The 25,662-nt window shown below is 36.3% G+C and overlaps 1 protein-coding gene across 9 annotated transcripts in view; it reads left to right on the top strand.

Annotated features, from left to right (window-relative positions):
- The window catches only part of Tanc2 (tetratricopeptide repeat, ankyrin repeat and coiled-coil containing 2), a 335,376-nt gene that overhangs the window by 117,783 nt on the left and 191,931 nt on the right, over nt 1-25,662 (top strand). For 2 of the 9 annotated variants that reach the window (XM_085829483.1, XM_029484224.2), the window contains exon 1: nt 8,393-10,027. The exons of the other annotated variants lie outside the window; for them this stretch is intronic. The gene's annotated coding sequence lies outside the window, so the exon portion shown is untranslated. Of the gene's footprint in view, nt 1-8,392; nt 10,028-25,662 lie in introns of those variants that run through there. 9 annotated transcript variants of the gene reach the window in all.

Genomic DNA, 25,662 nt, shown 5'->3' with positions numbered 1-25,662 from the left:
AGCCTGTTTCTTGAATGATTGTCATAACCACTCTGGTTTCTATGGATGAAATACATTTTTTAGTTACTGTAACCCATTAGTCCAAGTTCTGTCTTTTAGAATAATATGACTAAATTAGCATCTTCCTTATTTGACAACACTTTATAGATTCTAGAAGGTAGTACTCATGATTTTCTCTAGAAATATCTAGAGACTTCATTTAAATCCTGCTTACTACTAGGAGGATACTGAAGCTATGTTGCTTATCTCTTCTTAGTTGTACCAACTTGGACATGAACCCAGACATGGTAATGTGGGCCTGTAATTCCAGCATTTGGAGGGCTGAGGTAGGAGGATTGTGTGTTCAATTACAGCCTTGGCTGTATTGAAAGATTCTATCAGAAATTGTTTTTAATTACCAAAAAAAAAAAAATGCACAAGAGGGAGGTTACTTTGCAATATTTTAGAATTACATTTTCTTCTAACACCATATTAACTTCCAGTGATCATTTTCTTTTGCAAAGATTTTATATTCATGTTTTAACATCTTTTGGACCTATAGTTCTCTGAATTTGTGATATATTCTCACTTACACGTTCTTCTTTCACTGACTAATTACCTCCTGGAGTTTTGTCTGCCCTAATCCCTCATATATCAATTAACTAATTAACTTTTAAAGACTGGGTTTTATTATGTAGCCCGGGGCCAGTATCAAAATCATGTTGCTCTAACTAGAGCAATTAGACAACAAAAAGCGGTCAACGGGACACAAATTGGAAAGAAAGAAGTCAAGGTATCACTATTTGGAGATGATATGATAGTATACTTAAGCTATCCTAAAAATTCTACCAGAGAACTCCTATAGCTGATAAACAACTTCAGCAAAGTGTCTGACTATAAAATTAACTCAAATAGCCTTCCTACTATACTCAAAGGATAAATGGGCTGTGAAAGAAATTAAGGAAACAACACCCTTCACAATAGTCACAAATAATATAAAATACCTTGCTGTAATTATAACCAAGCAAGTGAAAAGTCTATATGGCAAGAACTTCAAGTCCCTGAAGAAAGAAATCAAGACCTTAGAAGATGGAAAGAGCTCTCATGCTTATGGATGGGTAGGACTAACTTATAAAAAACAGCCATCTTACCAAAAGCAATCTACAGATTCAATACAATCCCCAACAAAACCCCACCTCAATTCTTTAAGATAGAAAGAGCAGTTCTCAATTTGATATGTAATAACAAAAACAAGGAATAGTGAAAACAATTCTCAACAATAAAAGAACTTCTGGGAGAATCACCATCCCTGACCTCAAGCTATACTGCAGAGCAATAGTGATAAAAACTGCATGGTATTGATACAGTGGCAGACAGGTAAATCAATGAAATAAAATTGAAGACCCAGAAATAAACCGACATACCTATGGATATACTTGATCTTTGACAGAGAAGCCAAAACCATACAGTGGAAAAAAAGGGAGCAGCTTCAAAAAATGGTGCTGGTCTAACTGATAGTCTGTAAAAGAATACAAATTAATTCATATTTATCTCCTTATACAAAGCTCAAGTCCAACTGGCTCAAGGACCTCTACATAAAACCAGATATGTTGAATCTAATAGACGGGAAAGTGGGAAATAGCCTTGAACACATTGATACAGGGGAAAATTACCTGAACAGAACACCAACGGTTCAGGCTCTGAGATCAACAATTGACAAATGGGACCTCATGAGACTGAAAAGTTTCTGTAAGGCAACCATTGGACCAAAAGAAAGAGTTAGGGGAAGGACTAAAGGAGCTGAAGGAGATTGCAACACCATAGGAAGAACAACAATATCAACTAACCAGACTCCTCAGAGCTTCCAGAGACCAAAGAGCATACATAGGCTGGTTCCTGGTTCCCATTACATATGTAGCAGAGGACTGCTTTTCTGGCCTCAGTGGGAGGGGATGCACTTGGTCATATGGAGGCTTAATGCCTCAGAGAAGGGGATTGTAAAGGGATGGGTTGGTGTGCTTGTGGAGGGGGGACTGGAAAGTGGGACATTTGAAATGTAAATAAATAAAATAATTAATTAAAAAATTGTGATGCTCTTGCCTCTGCTATTTAAGTACTGAAATTACATACCTTGATCCCTGTTTGATTCCCTGTGATGAGCAGGTTTCACTCATGTCCTGTTACTCTCAACAACCATCTACTGCTGAACCAACTCTAAGTTCAGGGTTTCCTTTTAGGACTTCATAACTGTGATTTTACTAACTTGCCCCTCCACCTCAGATCCTAGATGTCCATAGCTTGATCCTTTCTTTGTTACAGCTCTAAAAGAAATACTGGAAATATCAGTTCTATAATTTGGATTTTAGATAGGCATACTTCTTTTTAAAATGTAATAAGAAGCAATGAGACAATGATTGGTGATTTTTAGGAGGAAAAACGAATGGTATAGATAAAAATGAATATAAATTTATATATTATTAAGCATATAGAAGCATCCAAAGAAATAAATATAGGCATTCCCCCAGTTTCTAAATTTAGGGAAAAGAGAGGATGCTAGGGATTGAGCACAGGTCATCATGTATGCTAATCTCCCACTGAGCTATATCATGCCTAGCTCTGAAGAAAGACCAAGATGGAAGTAGACAAGGAGATTAAAAAGAGAGAGAGAATTAAAGACAAAGAGTACAACAATACTTTATTTATACTGTTGAACTGAGAAAAACTTTTTAAGATAGCAAAGATTGTGGGGGTACTTTGGGTGTGAGGGGAAAAGCATGATAAGGGAAAGAATGATCTACTGCATAAGAAAGATAATGACGTAATTTTTGTTTATAAACTTGTATTCATAACTCATCTTTTATTAGCCAAACTCTCTATTAACTTCCTGATATACATGCTATCTTGCTTGATCTATAAAGTCCTCTGTAAGGTAAAAATAGTAATAAGTACAAGAAGATAATATACTCAGAATAAGCAATGACTTGACCGTGTTTATATAGCTCATTAGCAGAGCCAGTCAAATATTCACCCCAAGAATATCTGACTTCAAAGTTTTCCCATGAAAAACAACATTCTGCTTTAAGGAACAGACAGAAAATACTCGACTCTTGAATCAAGTTGACAGAATAAAATTTGAGACCCTTATATCAAGTTTAACAACAAAATGAAGAATTATTTTGCATGTTTACATGATACACACTAACACAAAAGACTGCTGAAACCACAGCCTTGCACAAGGGCCATCCCAGCCACACCCCATGCTTCAGACATATACAGATACTTCTCTAAGAGCTATATGTCCAAAGAATGTTAAAACATGGGTATAAAGTTTTTTAAACAATTTTATTAGATATTTTCTTCATTTACATTTCATATGCTATCCCGAAAGTCTTCTATACACTCCCCTCCACCCTTCTCCCCAACCCACCCTTTTTAAAACAATTTTTATTAGATATTTTCTTCATTTACACTCATATAAGGTCTTTATAAAAGAAGAATGGTCACTAGGAGTTGATATCTGTTTGCTACTTATCTTTATGAGTTATCCATAATGAGGTAGAGTTATGGCTCATAACTCCAGACCCCAAAGAACCACCGTATAGAGTTAAACTAGTTGGACAAAAATATGGGTCAGAATTCCATATATATTTGTGCTGGCAGAGATGGTTCAACAGCTAAGGGTGGTTGCTGTGAACCCCATGATCTAAGTGTGATCCCTGAGACCAACTTTGTGGAAGGTACTATGACATGCATAGGTTGGGTATAGAAACCTGACTGGTGTGACAGTTGAATGAAAAAAGGATAGTCTTGGGGCTGAAGAGATAGCTCCAGTTCTGAGTTCAATCCCCAGAAATGACATGGTGGCTCACAATCATCTTTAACAGGACCTGATGTCCTCTTCTGGCATGCAGGTGTCCATGCAGACAGAGCCCCGTAAACATAAAATAAATATCTTTTTTTAAATGATGGACTCACAGACACAAACATAGTATGTTTAGTAGGTGCAGCACAGTGGAGAGGAGTTAGCTAGTCTCTGTAGAAGATGCTTCTACACTGTGCCTATGTCAAACATCAAACAATTCACATTCACTGAGAAGTTCAGCTGTTCTTTACACATTCACTCAAGGTTTCCTGGGCTCAAGAACCAATTTCTGTAAGTTATCCCCTGCCTCCCACGTGGATGCCATAACATTATATACCCACTCTGCCCCCAAACCCATCACCTACCCCCACCTACTTAAATAAGTGCAGTAAAATGTGATTTTTAAAATTGGCAAAATTTTTATAGTTACGTTTAAAGGTTTTTATTTTTTATTTTAAATAGTTATATATGCATTTATTTCCAAGCTCACTATCTAGGTATATTTATTGGCTTCTTTAAAGCTTCTGTTGGTGTATACGTAAAGAAAAGATGACAGTACCTTAAGCTGAGGAAAATACAGAAGTACCTGTAAAGAGTTCCTCTCTGTGTCAGTTGTTCACTGCAGTTTGGGGGTAACTTATTTGTAAAATAGCATCATATTTTTTCTACTTGAGTGCCATGATCCTCGATATAACTCACTATTTTAAATAAGTATCTTTTCTTGCCATTTTATATAAATGACTATATTTGTTTTGAGGGAAGGTTTTAACTTAACTCTGATAAATTCATTTTTACTTGAAATTTTAATTCATTTAAATTAATAAGTAGATTTGAAAGGTAAACTCTTTCAAAATGTAAATGTGTAAGGAGAGAGAGATACAATAAAAGGAATCATCCAGGTAGAAAAGTTGTCTGTCACTCAGTCACAGATTTCCTTGTATTTGTTTTTTATCAGTGTGACTGTCCTAACATGGCAAATACCAGGAAGATTACAGGAAAATGGAGCTCCCTCTTTCCTCGGAGTCTTCCCATGAACTTCACTACAGTTTCTGTGATGGTTGCTAGAAATTTGTCCTTGTGCTTCATTGACTCTGCCCTTTCCCACTTGCTTTATGTTCACTTGCCATAGAATGTGAACTTCAAAATGTCAAATATGGAATGTAAGAACTAAGAGATGTCCACCATTGGGAATTCTTCTCATTCACACACTCTCACAAAAGGCAAACAAATACCCATAATTTAGAAGAAATTTTTAGTAGTCTCTAAACAAGCAGTAAGTTAGAGTGTGGGATGGTGTAAGGCTTAGCAACAATTATATACTTGGTTTATAATAGATATTTTATAGTACTAAACCAAATCAACAGACTCAGCATCTCTAAGAACAATAAACATATCTCATGAAAATGTGTCCCTCTGATAAGAATTTTAGATACCAGAGAACAGAGTTTCAAAAACTTTCATTCAGCTGCTCTTTATTATAAATATACAATTCCTGTCCCAAATGTCAACCAGTCTTCCATGTTGTTGGATGAATTTTAAAAATCACAAGACATTGTTATTATCACATTTTCTACAAAAGTGTGGATGATTATTTTGTTTAAATAATCTAATTTAATCTAGTGCACGGTGGTTTGAATTATAATGGAGTTAGTTGGATAACAGTGTTTTCTTTATTTCTGGCAAAAGTCTTTGTTTCTGGTTTCTGAAAGTGATTTTTTTAAATTATGCATCTACATTGTTTGGTATATTTTCTTAATATAGATTAGTTTAATGAGTCAAGTAAAATGAGAAAATGAATATTTGATATGTGTACATCAGTATGTGCTCTTTTTTAAAGGTTTTTTTTTTTTTAGAATTTCATGAGTATTGTATTTTTCACATATACCCCCTATTCTCCCTCCAACTCCTGAAGGTTCTTATCTCCCATTTCCTCACAAAACTTTTTACTTCTTCAATAATTATAACTGTTAATATATAGGCATGTATACAATATACTGAGCCCATGGCTTACCACTTGGGATTGGATAATGTATTAGAACTTACTGATAAAAACATTCAGGAAGAGCCCTTATGAGCTAGTGATCTTTTGTAAGTGTTATAATTATAATGTAAAGTTTGCATCACACTTTTGGACAAGTTTTATTCAGGCATAAAAGCAACATATAAAGTGAAAGCGGAGCACAGTGAGTCTTCAGAAATCCCTTAAATATTATTCATGACACTCATTAAACAAAAACATTACTTCTCAGACTATGCAGCCCAGAAAGCTTATCCTTCAGAGATTAAAGTAACCTTCAAAAGTATTCCAATATGTAGGTAGTCATGTTCTGTAATTTTTAAGTAATATAGACTTATGTGTACAAGGTTGTTAGAGATTTACATTTGCTAGGAATGAGCCCTACCTCTGAGCATACTTCTTTCTCTTCTTTATCTGTCATGTCTGTTGCAAGTTGAAGTCCTGACCTGGAGCTGCAGCTATTCATAGGAAAGGTGTGGGCCCACATAGAAATCAACCAACCAGACCCCCCAATGCTCCCAGGGACTAAACCACCACCCAAAAAGTACATAGGGGCTACCCATAGCTCCAGCTGGGTATGTAGCAGAGGACTACGTCATCTGGCATCACTGGGAGGGGAGCCCCTTGGTCCTGTGGAGACTTGATGACCAGGATAGGGGAATATTTGGTTGCTGAGGCAGGAGTGAGTGGGTGGGTGGGTGGGGGAGCACCCTCATAGAGGCAGGGGGAGGGAGGAGGGAGGAGGGGGTTTGTGGAGGGGAAACTGGGAATGGGGATAACAGTTGAAATGTAAATAAATAAAATAACCAATTAAAAAAATAAATCTGTCCAAAGCTTAAGTTACTGTAACAATTCAAGTAGAACTGATACTTTCTCTATGAGAGTGGAGAGGTCATATATTCATCTAATCTCAGTACTGCCTTGCCTTGGGGCACTGGGAGAAAGCTTATAAAGGGGAAGAATGTAAAAGAGAATAGGCATGAAAAGAAGAAAGAATTCCATGTAAATTTTAGATTCATTTAGTCACAAGGGAGTTAGAAATTAGTAGTTAAAGGACTACTCCTTAAATCTTTCTACCTTTTAGTTAAATGAACTATTTTAAGCAAACCAAACCTATAATTTGTCTTTTCATTTATCTCTACCATATCCTCATCCTTAGGCTCCTACCAAGCACAAACATGGTGGAAAATGATTTCTGAGTCCACAGTGTTTGTTTCAGAGCTATTCTGAAATCTAGCTAATGCGTGGATCGCCTCATCTTGGTTTGGAGAGTGACATTTTGTGAGAAAAACTTGTTCCTTGACACCAAGTAAACTGTTGATATTCTAAAGTTACAACTAAAGAGAATTTTCCTCAAAAAGAAAAAAGGTGGGACATGTTAATACTTGATTTTAAAGACTTACTAGATAGACAAGATCAGAGTACAGCAGAGACACAGAACCAAGTAATGGCATCGCAAAACTTTCAAGTCAAACACAAACACGTACCTTTTCACTTGACCTTACAGTTTGTAGTTGGGTAAAGTAAAAAGCAGTTGAAGATTATCTGAAGCAAGTTCCTTCCTTTGCGAGTTTGTTAGTTCCATCATTCTGTGGGACCTGCTTTTCTTTCTCATTGTTACCATTTTCTAAGATATGCATGTTATGCTAGGTTATAGAATTATATTTCTATATTTACCTTAAATACTTTTTAACGATATTCCAAGACCTCTCCACCTACTGTAATATATAAAGAAATAGCCACTGTGACAATTATGTACAATATGATACCAAATTTGCAGTTAGATATGAAAACTAGCCTAGAAATACAAATTCTGTGGTATAACCATAATTGTGGATACTTTAAAAGGATACGGCAAAATTATCTTTGAGTTGAAGACCAGCCTGGGCAGTGTAGTGACAGTAAATGTCTGTCTGTCTGTCTCTGTCCCTCTCCGTCTACCTCTCCCCCCACCTCTCTCCATCCTTCTCCCTTTCTTCCTCTCCCTCTCTCCTCTTCTCTCTTTCCCTGCCCCCATTCTTCCATTTTTCCCCCACACCTCAAAACAAAAACAAAAACAAAAACAAAAATACCTATTCTGGAAGATTTTAACTTTTCAGACCATTTTTGGGCTGAAGTCTACTAAAACTTATTTCTCCTTTTTTAGCTGTATTTTTTTAACTAGGTATTTTTAGATAAAATACATGTTTGTCATTGCTTTATTGTATTCTGCTGCCACAGTAACTTTAGGAAGAAGGTGGAATCTGTTATTCCCTATACTTTACTGGTGATGAATCTAAGGATGGGAGTGATTGAGTTACCCATGGTGATGTCTGATAAGTAACCAAATTCATAATTCAATTACAGTCAGCAGATTAGCCAAGTGCATGTGGTTTGTACTGCATTGCAGTCCTTTTGGTCATATTTAATGTAGAGGCCATAATTTCTAGAAATTAATACATCAGAAATCTTTGACAGCAATATAATTTATACTAGAATTTTTATCATAGTGCTGTCTATAAAAGAAAATAATGTATTAATTTCCATAATTACTTTGTTCTACATTATATCTAAACCTTTCATTAAATGAGTGATGATGGAAAAGAAATCAACATTGTTATGAAAAAAGGATAACTTAGTATGCAACCATCTTATCTATATAGATGAAATAGATTGGCACCAATGGGCTCTGCCAATTCATTTGGAATCTAATGAAAGATTTTATCTTCCCACAGCTTAGTTCAGGGCCATACCTAGAATACTGCAGAGGAGAATACATTTTAGCAATCCATATACCAACTCCATTCTTAAGTCCTTCTTTCATAAGTCCTTTTGGAAGCTATTGTACAGTTCACCAGAGAGCAAGGAATTCTGAATTTTTAAAAGAGAAGCGAGGAAAAACTACACAGAAAAAGTTTTTCCAGGCGAAATAAAGAGTGAGGCCTTCAGACTTATGGGATAGAACAGTAACCATATCACATAACAATGATGTGAAATTTCTTTGTGAATGAAGGCAATAAGCATCTTTAGTGAAGTCAGTATTTTTGAACCTTCCTGTATGCAAAAGGAATCCAATAGCATACCTCTCTTTGAAACTGGTGTCATTGCTATTTTATGAGCCAGTCTGCCGATGATGCTGCAGTTTTGGTGTATCTGATGTATACCATCTGAATGAAAGAATTTAACCTCAATATATCTGAGTATTTAAAAACAAGTTTTTTGCTGTCTTAGATTCTAGATAATTCTTTTATTGTAGCTATATATCAGTGTCTAATTTTAAAATCTATCTCATATATTATGAAGATACTGGAGATTTATATATTAGCTTGCCAAAGTACTATATTGATCCTTTAAATTGCCTTATTAGACTTTTCTTTTGGCACTGTTCACATAGTTGCTGTATTTTACAATATGAGTTTATAGTAAAACCTAAAGAGGAATCAGAGGAGCTTGTAGCTTTAAAACACGAGATGCTTACAGTTTTTTAATATAAATTGTTCCCAGAATCCATGTCACAGCTCCTTCTATGGTGCTGCTTTTTTTTCTCTTTCTCTCGGTTGCTATGACAACAGCAGCACTGCGCCATTCATCAGCTCTGGACTCAGGCTGCTCTGTTAGCCTTCCATGTTACTCCTGAATGTTAAGAACATCCGTGAATCATTCACTCTGGTTAACGCTGCGCCATTAGAAACCTCAGAACCAGTTCTTCAGCAATTTTCTCTACCAGAAGAGTAAACTAAACTGCGCCACAGAGAAAACCATATAAAAATATTTCTCTCAAATGGGATTGTACAATCTGTATTTGCTGCAGTATTCTGAAAAAAAAAATAACTTCATGCCAAGCAACCTAACAAAAGGAGCTCATCCGTATATTTTTTGAAATCATTAGATGTTCAAAACAAGTATAGCAGTGCTTGCTTGTGTGGATACAAAAAGAAGCAGGTGATGTTGTTAGGGGCTGTCCGCCCCTTTGGGAGCATCTCTTGTGCATTGGGACTATAATCAACATCTGCTAGAAGTGTCACCTGTAAGTCATAGTAAGTTGTTGGCAGTGAGAAGAGCTGGCTGGAGAAGATTAAAGGCTGGATCATTACTAATGTGTCAGAACCAACGACATGGCCAGTGAATACGCCTGGAAATGGGAAGCCAACTGCAGAGTATTGACAGATGAGAAAGGAAGAGGGAAGGCTGTGAGTATGATAAGCAGAATATTTGTGTGTTCCATGGTTTCTGAGGCATAAGGCCTATGTTGAGGCTTGTAGGAAAGAAATGCAGCCTAAAAGACTTACAGCAGAGATCCCATTAAGAAATTATTTTCAGGAACATGTTTCATTTTTAATTGTGTTCTTTATGTATTATTTTGTGAACCTTTAAAAAATCTCTTTCTTTCTTTCTTTTTTTATTTCTTAAAAGAATGTTTATTATAAAGAAAACACTTTTAAACTGTTCGGTTTTTTGGTGTGTGTATGAATGTGGAGGTCAGGTTTCTTTTTTTGCAACATGATTCCAGAATCTCTGCTTTGCATTGCAGTCGCTTATCAGTAAATTCCCTTTTGAGAAACTACAGAATTCTAGACGTGGTAAGCAGGCTTCCTTAGTACATCACACCTGTCCTGTCATTACCTGGAATGTTTAGAAATAAATGAATATTTCTGCATCTTGAGGGCAGGGAGATTTTTAAAAACTGGCTTTGTTTCCTAGTTATGTTGACTTGGCTCTACTTTGTCAGTTGAGTTTAAGCTGTTCTATTCCTAACCCCTTTTACTTGCATTTTCAGATCATTTGATAATTGCCAATTCTAGATAAATGGAATTTATACTTGGATATTCTTAGACTGCATATTTTCTGCTTTTCAGTGTTTTCTTTTTAGCTGTCTAGCTAACCATGGTAACTTAGAAATTATCTAAAACTGGGAACTGAATTTTTTTAAAATTAGGATATTTAGGCTGATTATCAGCCACCTCAAAACAGAAAAAAAGAACATTTGATCTAGGCTTATTTTTTTTCTGTTATTTGCTTTATTGAATTGCTCTTCTTACTGCATCTTATTCAATAACCATACATTAGACATAACTGGGCACTTTTGATTTACAGTTAGATGAAAACAAATTTTGTACTTTTGATTTCTGTTCTTTTCCTATTTGAGACTTTCACTTACAAATCTGTGTATGATTCTATTCATTGTTTAAGAAGCCTTTACATGGGAAGGATTACTTTATTAAGAGATAGTAAAAAGTGTTATTCTCATCACAATTATATGTGTGTTTACTGAAATAATTTTGCCTCTCATGATTAACATATTAATAGAATATCTGTATTTTAAGCATTTTTTCAAGTTAAAGTACATTTAAATTTTTCATATACTGAACTAGTATTGCGCTATAAGTTGATGCACCTTTGTAGTTAGTTTATACTCACAACTGTGTATATGTGTATATAAGTGATTTTTATATTGAATTATTATTGAAATAATTCTTATTAATAGTACCATAGACTGATTTCTTTAATAAGGTTAGGGATTTTATTGTCTATTTATTTACTTATTTTAAAATAATATTCCTTGGCATGCACTTTGATCTTCATATTTGTGACTTTACCCAATTTGGTATATAAAGTATTTGTTTCTTTATATATATTGGCTAATTTAAATTTTACCTATAATTTTCCATATTTTTGAAGATGTTACAAGGGGTTCTTTTATAATAATCCCTATCCTTTTGGGTTGGTACATGTCTCTATCATAAATTAGGTTTATCTCAAGTGAAGAACATCAACTGACAGTGTTCTATAAAAAAAAGTAAGCCTCAGTTTCACAATGGTTCGACTTTGGATTGCAGTTTACTCTGAGTATTTAAAGTCTTTTACATATTATTCATGTAACATATAAACAAAGTCTTCATCAATAGTAGCTATGACTTTAAATTTGGATGAATTTAATAGATATACTGAGTAAATAATATGGAAAGAACCTAGATCAAAAGGCCAAGTTCATTCCTTCAGTTTCATTGACTAAAACTTTCATAACTAACATGCTAACAATACTTCTGAATACCAAAGAATATGGTGATACCAATAATAAACTTCATTAGGAAATACTAAAACTAAGAGAAATATTAAAACTAAAAGTAGATGATTAAAACAAAAGAATGAGCTCTAGTTACCATGTTTATTTTTCTAATGGAAATAAGTACTAACATTTCAGTGATAAATGTGTTTTTTACTACCCCCAAATTATATTACTATGTTTCTATACTTATGCTTTAAATTAGGGCAGGCTAACTTTTCTGGTTGCTATGATAAAATCAGTACAATAATGCTTTAGTAGGTGGTAGTGATGGTGGTGGTATAGGTATTATGTATGGGTTGCTGGAGACACACATCTGAAGCCCTATTAGGAGGATGAAGATAGGAGGATCAGCCTCACTTAGATAGCAAGTTTAAGTTTGAATATGAAGCCAGTTTGGGCTACATGAGACTCAATGCCAAAATAAAATAAAGAATAATGAACCAGGTGTAGTGAAACATGCCTGTAATCCCAGCACTTAGGTATTAGAGGTAGAAAGATCATGAGTTCAAGGCTATTCTAGGCTACATAGGGAGACCCTGCTTCAAAAAGCAAAGAAAACAAAAATAAAGTTAAAAAACAAAAAGCAAGTAAGATAGCTTGTGTAAAGTGCCAAGCATACTTGGTACAGATGGTCACTCTCTCCATGCTGCCCCCTTCTCTCCTCCCTTTAGGATAGAGACATTTGAATATTTACCAAATGGGCTGTGGTTGCTGTTTTAAAAAGAAGCCCAGAGTTGGAGATGTGGCTCAGTACCATATTGGCTTAAAATGCAACTGGTCCTGGATTCAATCCCAACACCACACAAAAACTTGAGATGGTAGCACACAGCTGTGATCTCACCACTCAGAATTTGGAGGTAGGCAGATCAGGTCATCTGCAGCTAACAAAGCAGGTGGAAGGCCAGCCTGGGTTACTTTAGCATTTGTTTAAAAGAAACAAAACAACATCAGAAGGGGGTGGGGGGAGGCAGTGAGGAAGGAAACTTGCAGAAGGAAACTTGCACATTCCTAGAAAGTCTTTCCTCTCCTAAAATAGTCTGCATTTATTTTCTTTTATCATCAAAATATCTTTCCCCAAATATTTAAGTAAACCCTACTGAAGAATAAAGTATATGTTAAAAGGCAGATAGGATAGCTAAGGATTAATATGAAAGATGCTGGGGAACCAAGATAGTGTTATCTTTTTTTTTCTTTTTTTCTTTTCAATTTTTTATTAGGTATTTTCTTCCTTTATATTGACGTTTGGGAAAATTTATAGATTCTTGGTGCACAGGTTTCAAATTTAATAGGGGTGAAGAATATAGATTCATAAAGGATCAAGAATCTATTGTAAAAATTTGCTGTTGCTTTCGTGAGCTGTACTCCAAACCCTTAGCAATGGTGTTCAACTTTTACAGATAATTATATTCTGTTCATTTAACAGAAAAAAAGAGGGACTATGATGTGGGTAAGGAAGCATCTAAGAGATTCACAACCAAACATGCTTTTCAGAGTTCTGATTGTTTGAGATTGTTTATGTTATGTGGTTGTATATAGGACTCATCAACTTTGGAGGTAAAAATGTTTGTCTTTTCCCATTTAACATTCTCATCCCCACAAATTTCCCATTTTTATATTAAGACAGATGAAGGTATCCCTAGAGTAGATGCTGTTTTCCTTTGACTCCTGCAATATGATAGAGTAGTTTAGATTCTGCCATTTGCTTGCTATATGACATTGGGCAAATTCTAGATAATGTCGCTATGCTTTAGTTTCCTCATTCAGTAAGTGGAGAAATAATACCCATAGAGTTTGTCAGGACAAATAAATGCTGACAGCATGCTGTAAGACTTACTGCCTAGGCTGACAGATGGATTATCACATAGAGCAAGTACAAGGTTAGCTGATCTTCCTGTACCTTTCTTTACTTTTCTATTCTCTCTACTATTTCTTTTGGTAAGAAGGCAAGCCACTTTTCACTTTTACTTGTTATGTTTTCAAAGTGAACAGAAAGTAGTTAAAACTCATTTTAATTTCTTTGTGTAATTTAAAAAGAAGCCTGTACTAGAAAAAAATAAGAGTATAAAATTGTGAAATTACAGATTTAGTACAGAACAGGCTTCTCCAAATTTTAGCATTTAGTAGAAATGTTAAATATTTTTGTTTTATTTTTTTAGTTTATGTATATAAGTAGTGTGTGTTCATATATGTTAGCGTACACCTGATTACTGCAGAGGCCAGAAGAACTGCATCTCCTCTAAATGGTTACAGCCAATTATGAGCTACCATGTGGGTGTTGGGAACTAAACCTGGGTCTACATAAATGCTCAGCCATCTCTCAAGCCCTCTAGAAATCTAAGTTTTAAATTACTTATCATTATAAGGTTGCCTATGCCTGAATTTGCTTCTTCTATTTTTTTTCATATATATTTTTCTCTTTTTTATTGGATATTTTCTTTATTTATTTTTCAGATGTGTTCCCCTTTCCAGATCTCCCCTTTGGTATCCCCCTATTCCATCCTCCCTCCCCCTGACTCTATGAGTGTGATCCCCCACCCACCCACTCCTGTCTTCCCTCCCTGGCATTTCTCTGCACTGGGGCATGGAACACTCTTAGGCCCAAGGGCTGCTCCTCCCACTGATGTCCAACAAGGCCATCCTCTGCTACATATGCAGCCTGAGCCATGGGTCCCTCCATATGTACTCTTTGGTTGGTGGTCCAGTCCCTGACAAGCTCTGGGGAGGGAGGGTCTGGCCTGTTGACACTGTTATTCTCCCCATGGGACTGCAAACCCCCTCAGTTCCTTCAGTTTCTTCTACAACTCCTCCATCAGGGACCCCACACTCAGTCGAATGGTTGGCTATGAGCATCTGCCTCTATATTTGTCAGGCTCTAGCATAGCTTCTCAGGAGACAGCCATATTAGGCTCCTGTCAACAAGCAATTCCTAGCATCCACAATCGCGTCCAAGTTTGGTGACTGTATATGGGATGGATCCTCAGGTGGGGCAGTCTCTGGATGATCTTTCCTTCAGTCTCTGCTCCACAATTTGTCTCCATATTTTCTCCTTTGAGTATTTTGTTCCTCCTTTTAAGAAGCACTGAAGCATCAACACTTTCGTCTTCCTTCTTCTTGGGCTTCATATGGGCTGTGAATTGAATCTTGGGTATTCCAAACTTTTGGGCTAATATCCACTTACAGTGAGTGTGTACCATGTGTGTTCTTTTGTGACTGGGTTACCTCATTCAGGATGATATTTTCAAGTTCCATCCATTTGCCTGCGAGTTTCATGAAGTCATTATTTTTAGTAACCGAGTAGTACTCCATTGTGTAAATGTACCACATTTTCTGTATCCATTCTTCTGTTGAGGGACATCTGGGTTGTTTCCACCTTCTGGTTATTATAAATATGGTTACTATGAACATAGTGGAGCATGTTGATATGAACATAGTTATTACATGTTGGAGCATCTTCTGGGTATATGCCCAGGAGTGGTATAGCAGGGTCCACAGGTAGTACTATGTCCAATTTTCTGAGGAACCTCCACACTGATTTCCAGAGTGGTTGTACCAGCTTGCAGTCCCACTAGCAATGGAGGAGTGTTCCTCTTTCTCCACATCCTCGCCAGCATCTGCTGTCACCTGAGTTTTTGATCTTAGCCATCTGACTGGTGTGAGGTGGAATCTCAGGGTTGTTTTGATTTGCATTTCCCTGATGACTAAGGATGTTGAACATTTCTTTAGGTGCTTCTTGAACATTCAAGTTTCCTCAGTTGAAAATTCTCTGTTTAGCTCTGCTCTCCATTTTTAAATAAGGTTATTTGGTTCTCTGGAGTCTAACTTGTTGAGTTCTTTGTATATATTGGGTATTAGCCCTCTATCAGATGTAGGATTAGTAAAGACCTTTTCCCAATCTGTTGGTTGCCATTTTGTCCTGTTGACAGTGTCCTTTGCCTTACAGACGCTTTTCAGTCTCATGAGGTCCCATTTGTTGATTCTTTATCTTAGAGCATAAATCACTGATGCTCTGTTCAGGAACATTACCCCTGTGCCTATATGTTCAAGGCTTTTTCCTGCTTTCTCTTCTATTAGATTCAGTATATCTGGTTTTATGTGGAGGTCCTTAATCCACTCAGACTTAAGCTTTGTACAGGAAGATAAAAATTGATCAATTTGCATTCTTCTACATGTTGACCGCCAGTTGAACCAGCACTATTTGTTGAAAATGCTGTCTTTTTTACACTGGAAGCCATTTAGATCCTTTGTCAAAGATCAAGTGTCCATAGGTGTGTGGGTTCATTTCTGGGTCTTCAGTTTTATTCCATTGATCTACCTGTCTGCCACTGTACCAATACCATGCAGGTTTTATCAATATTGCTCTGTAGTACAGCTTGAGGTCTAGAATGGTGATTCCCCAAGAAGTTCTTTTATTGTTGAGATAGTTTTCACTATCCTGGGTTTTTTGTTATTCCAAATGAATTTGAAAATTGCTCTTTCTAACTATATGAAGAATTGGGATGGAATTTTGATAGGGATTATATTGTACCTGTAGATTGATTTCAGCAAGATGGCCATTTTTACTATATTAATCCTGCCAATCCACGAGCATGTGAGATATTTCTATCTTCTAAGGTCTTCTTTGACGTCTTTCTTCAGAGACTTGAAGTTCTTGTCATACAGATCTTTCACTTGTTTGGTTAGAGACACACCAAGATATTTTATATTTTATTTATTTATTTATTTATTTATTTATTTATTTTGTTTTTTTGAGACAGGCTTTCTCTGTGTAGCCCTGGCTGTCCTGGAACTCACTCTGTAGACCAGGCTGGCCTTGAACTCAGAAATCCGCCTGCCTCTGCCTCCCAAGTGCTTGTATTAAAGGTGTGTGCCACTACTGCCTGGCTTATATTGTTTTATATTGTTGTTTATATAAATATTTTATATTTATATTGTGAACTCAAGTGCTATTTTGAATAGATAGAGAGAAAGTGAGCATCCTTGTCTAGTACCTGATTTTAGTGGGATTATTTCAAGTTTCTCTCCATTTAGTTTGATGTTGGCTACTGGTTTGCTATATATTGCTTTTACTATACTTAGATATGGGTCTTGAATTCCTAATCTTTCCAAGACCTTTAACATGAAGGAATGTTGGATTTTGTTAAATGCTTTTTTAGCATCTAGTTAAATGATCATGTGGTCTTTTTCTTTGTTTATGTAATGGATTACATTGATGGATTTCTGTATATTGAACATCCCTGCATCCCTGGAATGAAGCCTACGTGATGGTGTTGAATGATTGTTTTGAAATGTTCTTGGATTTGGTTTGTAGGAATTTTATTGAGTATTTTTGCATCTATATTCATAAGGGAGATTGGTCTGAAGTTGTTTTTCTTTGTTGGGTCTTTGTGTGGTTTTGGTATCAGTGTAACTGTGGCTTCATAGAACAAATTGGGTAGAGTACCTTCTGATTCTATTGTGTGGAATGGTTTGAAGAGTATTGGTATTAGGTCTTCTTTGACGGTCTGATAGAATTCTGCACTGAACCCATCTGGTCCTGGGTTTTTGTTGTTGTTTTGTTTTTTTGTTTGTTTGTTTGTTTGTTTGGTTGGTTGGGAGACTATTAATGACTGCTTCTATTTCTTTAGGGGTTATGGGACTCTTTAGATGGCTAATCTGATCCTGATTCAACTTTGGTATTTGGTATCTATCTAGAAAATTTTTCATTTCATCCAGATTTTCCAGTTTTATTGAATATAGGCTTTTGTAGTAGGATCTGATGAATTTTTTTAATTTCCTCAGTTTTTGTTGTTACATCTCCTGTTTCATTTCTGATTTTGTTAATTTGGATAATGTCTCTCTGCCCTCTGGTTAGTCTGGCTAAGGGTTTATCTATCTTGTTGATCTTCTCAAAGAACTAGCTCCTGGTTTTTGTTGATTCTTCATATAATTCTTTTTGTTTCTATTTGGCTGATTTCAGCCCTGAGTTTGATTATTTCCTGCTGTCTACTACTCTTGGGTGTATTTACTTCTTTTTGTTCTAGAGCTTTCAAGTGTGCTATCAAGCTACTAGTGTATGCTCTCTGCAGATTCCTTTTGGAGGCACTCAGAGCTATGAGTTTCCCTCTTAGGACTGCTTTCAATGTGTCCCATAAGTTTGAGTATGCTGTGTCTTCATTATTATTAAATTTGAAAAAGTCTTTAATTTCTTTATTTCTTCCTTGACCAAGTTATCATCGAGTAGGTCGTTGTTCAGCTTCCATATGTATGTGGGCTTTCTATTGTTTATGTTGTTATTGAAGACCAGCCTTAGACTGTGGTGATCTGATAGGATGCATGGGATTATTTCAATCTTGCTCTATCTGTTGAGACCTATTTGTGACCAATTATATGGTCAATTTTGGAGAAGGTACCATGAGGTACTGAGAAAAAGGTATATCCTTTTGTTATAGGATGAAAATGTTTATAGATATCTGTTAAATCCATTTGGTCCATTACTTCTGTTAGTTTTACTTTGTCTCTGTTTAGTTTGTGTTTCCTTGATCTGTCCATTGATGAGAGTGAAGTCTCCCACTGTTATTGTGTGATATGCAATGTATGCTTTGAGCTTTAGTAAAGTTTCTTTTATGAATGTAGGTGCCCTTGTGTTTGAAGCATAGATGTTCAAAATTGAGAGTTCTTGGTAGATTTTTCGTTTAACCAGTATGAAGTGTCCTTCCTTATCCTTTTTGATAACTTTAGGTTGAAAGTTGATTTTATTCGATATTAGAATGATTACTCCAGCTTGTTTCTTGGGACCATTTGCTTGGAAAGTTGTTTCCAGCACTTTACTCTGAGGTAGTATCTTTTTTTTGACACTTAGAGCCGTTTCCTGTATGTAGCATATGTTGGATCATGTTTATGTATCCAGTCTGTTAGTCTATGTCTTTTTATTGGGGAATTGGGTCCATTGATATTAAGAGGTATTAAGGAATAGTGATTGTTGCTTCCTGTTATTTTTGATGTTATTTTTATGTTTGTGTGGCTACCTTCTTTTGGGTTTGTTGAAAGATTACTTTCTTGCTTTTTCTAGGATGTAGTTTCCCTCCTTGTGTTAGCGTTTTTCATCTATTATCCTTTGTAGGGCTAGGTTTGTGGAAAGATATTGTGTAAATTTGGTTTTGTCATGGAATACCTTGGTTTCTCCATGTATGGTAATTGAGAGTTTTGCTGGGTATAGTAGCCTGGGCTGGCATTTGTGTTCTCTTAGGGTCTGTGTGACATTTACCCAGGATCTTCTAGCTTTCATATTTCTGGTGAGAAGTCTGGTGTAATTCTGATAGTTGTGCCATTATATATGTTACTTGACCTTTTTCCCTTACTGCTTTTAATATTCTCTCTTTGTTTTGTGCATTTGGTGTTTTGATTATTGTGTGATGGCAATAATTTCTTTTCTGGTCTAATCTATTTGGAGTTCCATAAGCTTCTTGTATGTGTGTGGGCATCTCTTTCTTTAGGTTAGGGAAGTTTTCTTATATAATTTTGTTGAAGATATTTACTGGCTGTTTGTCCTTGAGAATCTTCACTCTCTTCTATACCTATTATGCTAGGTTTGATCTTCTCATTGTGTCCTAGATTTCCTGGATAATTTGGGTTAGGAGGTTTTTGCATTTTGCATTTTCTTTGAATGTTATGTCAATGTTTCTATGGTATCTTCTGCCCCTGAGATTCTCTCTTCTTTCTCTTGTATTCTGTTGGTGATCTATGACTCCTGATCTCTTTCCTAGGTTTTTTATCTCCAGGATTGTCTCCCTTTATGATTTCTTTATTATTTCTATTTCCATTTTTAGATCCTGGATGGTTTTGTTTAATTCCTTCACCTGTTTGGTTGTGTTTTCCTGTAATTCTTTTTTTTTTTTTTTTTTTTTTGAGACAGGGTTTCTCTGTGTAGCCCTGGCTGTCCTGGAACTCACTCTGTAGACCAGGCTGGCCTCGAACTCAGAAATCTGCCTGCTTCTGCCTCCCAAGTGCTGGGATTAAAGGCGTGAGCCACCACCGCCGGGCTTCCTGTAATTCTTTAAGGGATTTTTGTGTTTCCTTTTTAAGGACTTCTACCTGTTTACCTGTGTTCTCCTATATTTCTTTAAGTGAGTTATTTATGTCCTTCTTAAAGTCCTCTATCATCAGTATTAGATGTGATTTTAAAGCAGAGTTTTTCTTTTCTGGTGTGTTAGGCTATCCAGGACTCAATGTGGTGGGAGAGCTGGGTTTTGATGATGCCAAGTAGCCTTAGTTTCTGATGCTTATGTTCTTGCCCTTGCCTTGTACCATCTGGTTATTCTCTGATGTTAGCTGGTCTTGCTGTTTCTGACTATGGCTTATCCCTCCTGCAAGCCTGTGTGTTTGCACTCCTGGAAGACCAGCTCTCTCCTGGTGGTATTTGGGTATAGAATGCTATGGCACTGGATCAGCCCCAGATGGAAACTGGAAGGCCTGGATTTGTTTCTTGACTAACACAAATCAGTTCTGTTTGGAAGCTATAACTTAACCCCTCTGTGCCTCAGTTTCCTTCCTTGTCTTCAAGAGACAGGTAATACCAATAGCCTTTTCATTAGGCCTTTATAAGAGAATACATTTTTCAACAGTTTGAATCATAAAAAAAAAATTATAATCTATGTTTTATTTCCCTCTAGCCCAGAAACAGAATACATCATCTATTCTATCTTCACTTTGTAGTCACATGCCTGGCATGTTGTAGACATTCACAGATCTTTCATGGACACTGGTGGTGAATAGATCAATAAAACATACTGAGATTAGTTGGTGCTTCAGTAATAAGTCTGTTTCAGTTTCTTCTTCTGAGCAGACCAAAATAGATAATCTTATTATAATGGAAAGAGCATTTTCTCACTAAGGTTTTATTAAAGTTCGAGCTTGAGGCTGTTTGATTCACCACTTCATTACAGATTGATCTGACTTGTGATGATAAATTCTTTTAAACAGAGGCTAGATGGAGGTATGCCATATGAGTCACACCTTCATCCCAATTCTTAGGACTCACTCACCATATTATAGGCCTAGAAAAGAGAGAATTGGTTTTATGTCAGGACTGGCCTGCTCTCAAAATGTGTTACTGAAAGTTGCTCTGGTATTTAAGATAGAGCTCACCTAAGCTGAGGTGGGGATGTATGACCTCATGACTAAGTACCCCAAAAGGACAAATTTAATATGCCAACAAAGAAAAATAAAATTTGCTATTATTTTTCTTGTCTTTACCATTAGATAGGTATTGTCTGTTATGTAGTAGAATGCTTGACATTGAACCAAATGTCTAGTAATTTCAACTCCCTTCTCACTTTGGAGATAAATTTGCTTTAGTGAGCAGTTTTTGTAGATATGGCAATGCCTAATCTACTAATATAAATTACAGTTGTTCATTTGTGTGTGCAATGTGACATTGGACTATGGTACATCTTGTATTTCTAGCTTTTAAATTTTTAAAAAATTTTATTGGTTATTTTGTTTTTTTACATTTCAAATGTTATCTCCCTTCCTGGTTTCCTCTCCAAAAACCCCCATCCAACCCTCTCTCCCCCTGCCTCCATGAGGGTGCTCTCCCACTCACCCACTCACTCCCATTCTACTGTCCTCACATTCCCCTATGCTGGGGCATGAAGCCTTCACAGGACCAAGGGCCTCCCCTCCCTTTGATGCCAGAGTGTAGTTATATAATTTTTCCTAGGCTGTCTCTTGGATTTTGAAAAACATTATCATAACTGATCTGTCTACAGTGGTTTTGTTTCATGTTCCTATTTTTGTTTTTGACACTTCTTAAATAGTGTATTGTTGAGAAAATAGCTATAGAATGTCATAGGGATTAAATAGTTTTGAGATAGAAATTTGGTTACATGCAAATGACTCCCTGTTCTATAGTAATTCATGCACTACAGTTTCACACTGTTTGGGTCCTTACTCCTTTCCCTTACTGGACTGGCTCTGGTGTTCCTTGTTTATTTTTATTCATTTGCTAGTTTGTTGTGGTTGAGGGCTGAACCAGGGCCTTGTGCACACGGTGAATGTGCTAAACAAACTCAAAGTCATGTTTCCAACCTCAGCAGAATTTTGTATTATCTACCTCTCTAAATCTAAACTCTGAGAATGGATACATTAGTTATTCTTCTCATTCCTGTGACAAACTAGCTAACAAGAGGAAGGTAAGGAAGGAGGATTTATTTGTATGACTTGTCCCCACCATCCAGTGCAGCAGGAGTGTGAGGCAGCTGGGCATGGCATGTAATTAGTCAGGAAGCAAGGAGAAGGAAATGTCTAGGCTTCTCTTTTTTCATTTTTTTAATTCTGCCTGGGACCCCAGCTCATGAAATGGAGTACACATATTCAGGATGGATCTTTCTTCATTAGTTAACTACCTCTAGAAATGCCCTTACACACATTGTTGAAGATTGTCTCCTAGCTGATTTCAAATCTGGCCATTTTGACGATAAATTAACCCTAACAGCTAGTAACTTCTGAAGTGCTTCAGTTATGCTTCTGAGTCTGCCTTTATAATCCATTTATAATCCATTTATATTTGGCTTCTCCATGTTTTTATTTTTAAAACAAATTTGTTTTTATTTTGTGCATTAATATTTTGCCTCTATGTATATATGTATACTGCAAGTGTGCATGGTGTCCAAAGAGGCACTATAGGGAATTACAAGTGATTGTGAGCCACTATGGGAGTACTGGGAACCAAACCAAGTGTTCTTAACTGCTGAGCTCTCTCACCAGTCCCATTTGGTTTTGTTTTAAAGATATTGACTATGCAAATTTGTGCTCTTTATGCGAGAAAGAATTGGAACTCATATTCTGACAAAAAAAAAAAAAGTCCAGATTTTGCATCAAAAGTGTAGTTAATAGATTTATACTTATATTTTAAGTTAGATTCTTTAATAATATGTGTGTAGGTGTTTTCCTTTTTATCTTCAACATTTTTAACAATGAACTAGTCTCTATCAAGATAGTAAGAGGGCCACGTTTATATATTGTCTTTGTGCTGTTTAAGATTCCCGACTAGAAAAGCCACATTAATGTGGGCTAGACATGCAAGTGTGGTCTTGTCCATACATGACTTGTGTTAAGTTTAGTCAAAAATGGAGATTTGTGTTTAGAAACAACATTTCTTTTTTTTTATTGAATATTTTATTTACTTACATTTCAGATGTTATCCCCTTTCCCAATTTCCCCTCCAGAAAGCCACATCCCATTCTCCCTCCCCCTGCTTCTTTGAGGGTACTCCCCCACCCACCCACCCATCCACTTCCGCCTCCCCACCCTGGCATTTCCCCCACACTTCGAAACACCATTTCAAAGCACAGAGTCTAAATCTCCTCTGTCAGAAGGGGCCAGAATCAGATGCATGTCTGATTGTGTAAATAAATTGTGTCTTAAAGGAAAACTGTAGAAGCTAATCACCTGGACTGTGATCAGACATCATGATACAGGCTCTAGCATCTGTACCTCTGTACTGTGTAACTGATCACCAGTTATTCACAGTCAGGTTTTATATTGTATTTTATAAAATGTGCATAAGAATAACTATCTCTTAAGAATAGTTTAAGCAAACCATGTACCGGGTGTTTAGCATTGTGTAGCATAGAGTGAACCCTAAGTATAACCTGTGTTTCTACCATTAGTATATGACCAAAGTTAGACAAAGAAAACTTAAATGATTGTTTTATGGATGGTTTCAAGTTTGCTTTGGCCCAAACTCTGTCCTCCTGCCTCAGCCTCCTGGGTGCTGTGCATGTCTCACTTGGTTGTGGAGCCAGCTTTATGAAAACTGATTTTATTGTTTACCTCTTCAGCTTTTGTTGCCCCTTACTTTTACATAACGTTTCTCAGATATCCAGTGAGATACATTAGTGAAAGAACAATGTAGGAGACAGTGTCTAAAGTTAGAAATTTGAGATTGGCTTTTTAGCCTCCATTCTTTCTTCTGTTACACATCATGATTTTATTTCCACTCTTCTAGCTTTTCCCTCTACATCTTAAAAATGAAACAGTAAAGAGAGGAGTGTGTTTATTCAGTTCAAAATGCAGATTTGTGAAAACCCCAGAAACTAGATCCAAGCCTAGGTAGTGTGTCCACACTGCATGTCTCCTCTCCTTATGGTCATACTGCCAGTCCTCCCTGCTGTTATGAAATGGAACACTCCTACCTAAGTCAGTCTTCCCTGGCATAGTGCTCATCTAGTTCATCTGGCTACCTTCTTCCCATGGTTTACCTTTCTAGCAGAAAAAGCAATTCAAGTTCAGACCCTGTTTTTTTCATGAGCTAATCATGTTCTTACCTTTTTCCTGTTCTCTACCAAGATGATACCAGGGCATCAGAGACTGAAAAGCAGCTTGCCCTTCTACACAACTGGTAATTTCTGCCCAACATTCTGAGGTCAATGAAATGTGATTCTTAACCCTGGGTTGGAATTACTGAGTGTTCTTTGGTGTGAATTTCCTATTGTAAGACTAGTAACAACTGCACATTCCAAAAACAAGCCAGAAAGTTACTGGCATTCACACTTAATCCTTAGAAATATCTCCATAATCATTTCTGCCCACAGGACAGGCAAGTGTTTGCTTTAATCTGTTAATTTTTAAAAGTTTCAAATGATGCATAGTAGCTGTACATATGTGTAGAATACACTGCAGTAATTGACTGCTCATAGGGTGTGTAATGATCAAATCAGGGTGATTAGACTCACTCATCATTACCTAGTGTTGTGAACATTCAAATTCCTACTGCTTTGAAATACATAGTTATAACAAGTTATTCTTTTATCCTATCTGTTCCTGTATGTGCATGCTTATGTGTGGGTGTATGTATGTGTGCACATATGTGTGCATGTATATGTACTTCCTTGTGCAAGCATGTGTGGAGGCCAGATGTTGACATTGGAATTATATTCCTCAATCATTTCTTCACTTTATTTTTAAACACAGGATCACTAACTGATTCTAGAGGTCATCATTGTGGCTAGAGTGGCTGGTGAGAGCCACAGGAATCCATCTATCTCTGTTTCTAGAGCTATGCATGCCCAGAGTTTTTACTGTTGGTACCGAGGGTTCAAACTCAACCTCTTGCTTGCAGCAAACACTTTACCCTCTAAGCCCTCTTCTTGGTCCCTCTTTTTAACTTATTTGTAGCCAATTTTATTCTAGTACTGGCACAATGCTGATGCTTATGCAAACTGTAGCAGTTTCTACCTTCACACTGAATAATTAAGGTCTTCAGATTACTTGCTTAAAGCTTTGGAGAAAAAACCAACAGTTTCAAACAGCCAGTAAATGACAACTGCCCATCATGTACATTGTTATTGTTCAAATCTGTTTCTCTGTCTCAGATCTAGAGAAAGTTATTTCTTCAAGGAGTTTTATGTCATTTTAATCAGCATATTGTGAGGTACTATCAGTTGCCAGTGCATAAGGGCAGACAGCAGTGTGGCTGCATTCTATATGATTCTGAGTTCTGCACTGAGATTATCTGATGGTAGTACCTTTTAAAAACGTATACACTAATGAAGTTTGATTGCTCATATGCAGTAATAGAACGGGTAGAATTTATACTTGAGGTTTATAATATCAGGATCTAATATATAACATAGCATACTTTTAAATCACTGGTAAAGTGTTCAGCGGGGAATTTGATTTTAACTTTCTTTACTATAAACAATTTTCCTCAACATTCTGTACCATAGAAGACAGTTTGTACCAGTACACTTAGTACAGTATATATTCTTCTAAAAATAA

Source organism: Mus caroli, unplaced genomic scaffold (assembly GCF_978045245.1).
Source record: "Mus caroli unplaced genomic scaffold, Mus_caroli_1 scaffold_13, whole genome shotgun sequence".
Taxonomy (NCBI): domain Eukaryota; kingdom Metazoa; phylum Chordata; class Mammalia; order Rodentia; family Muridae; genus Mus; species Mus caroli.
Note: the sequence above shows the minus strand (reverse complement) of the source record. Positions and strands in the feature narration are given on the sequence as shown.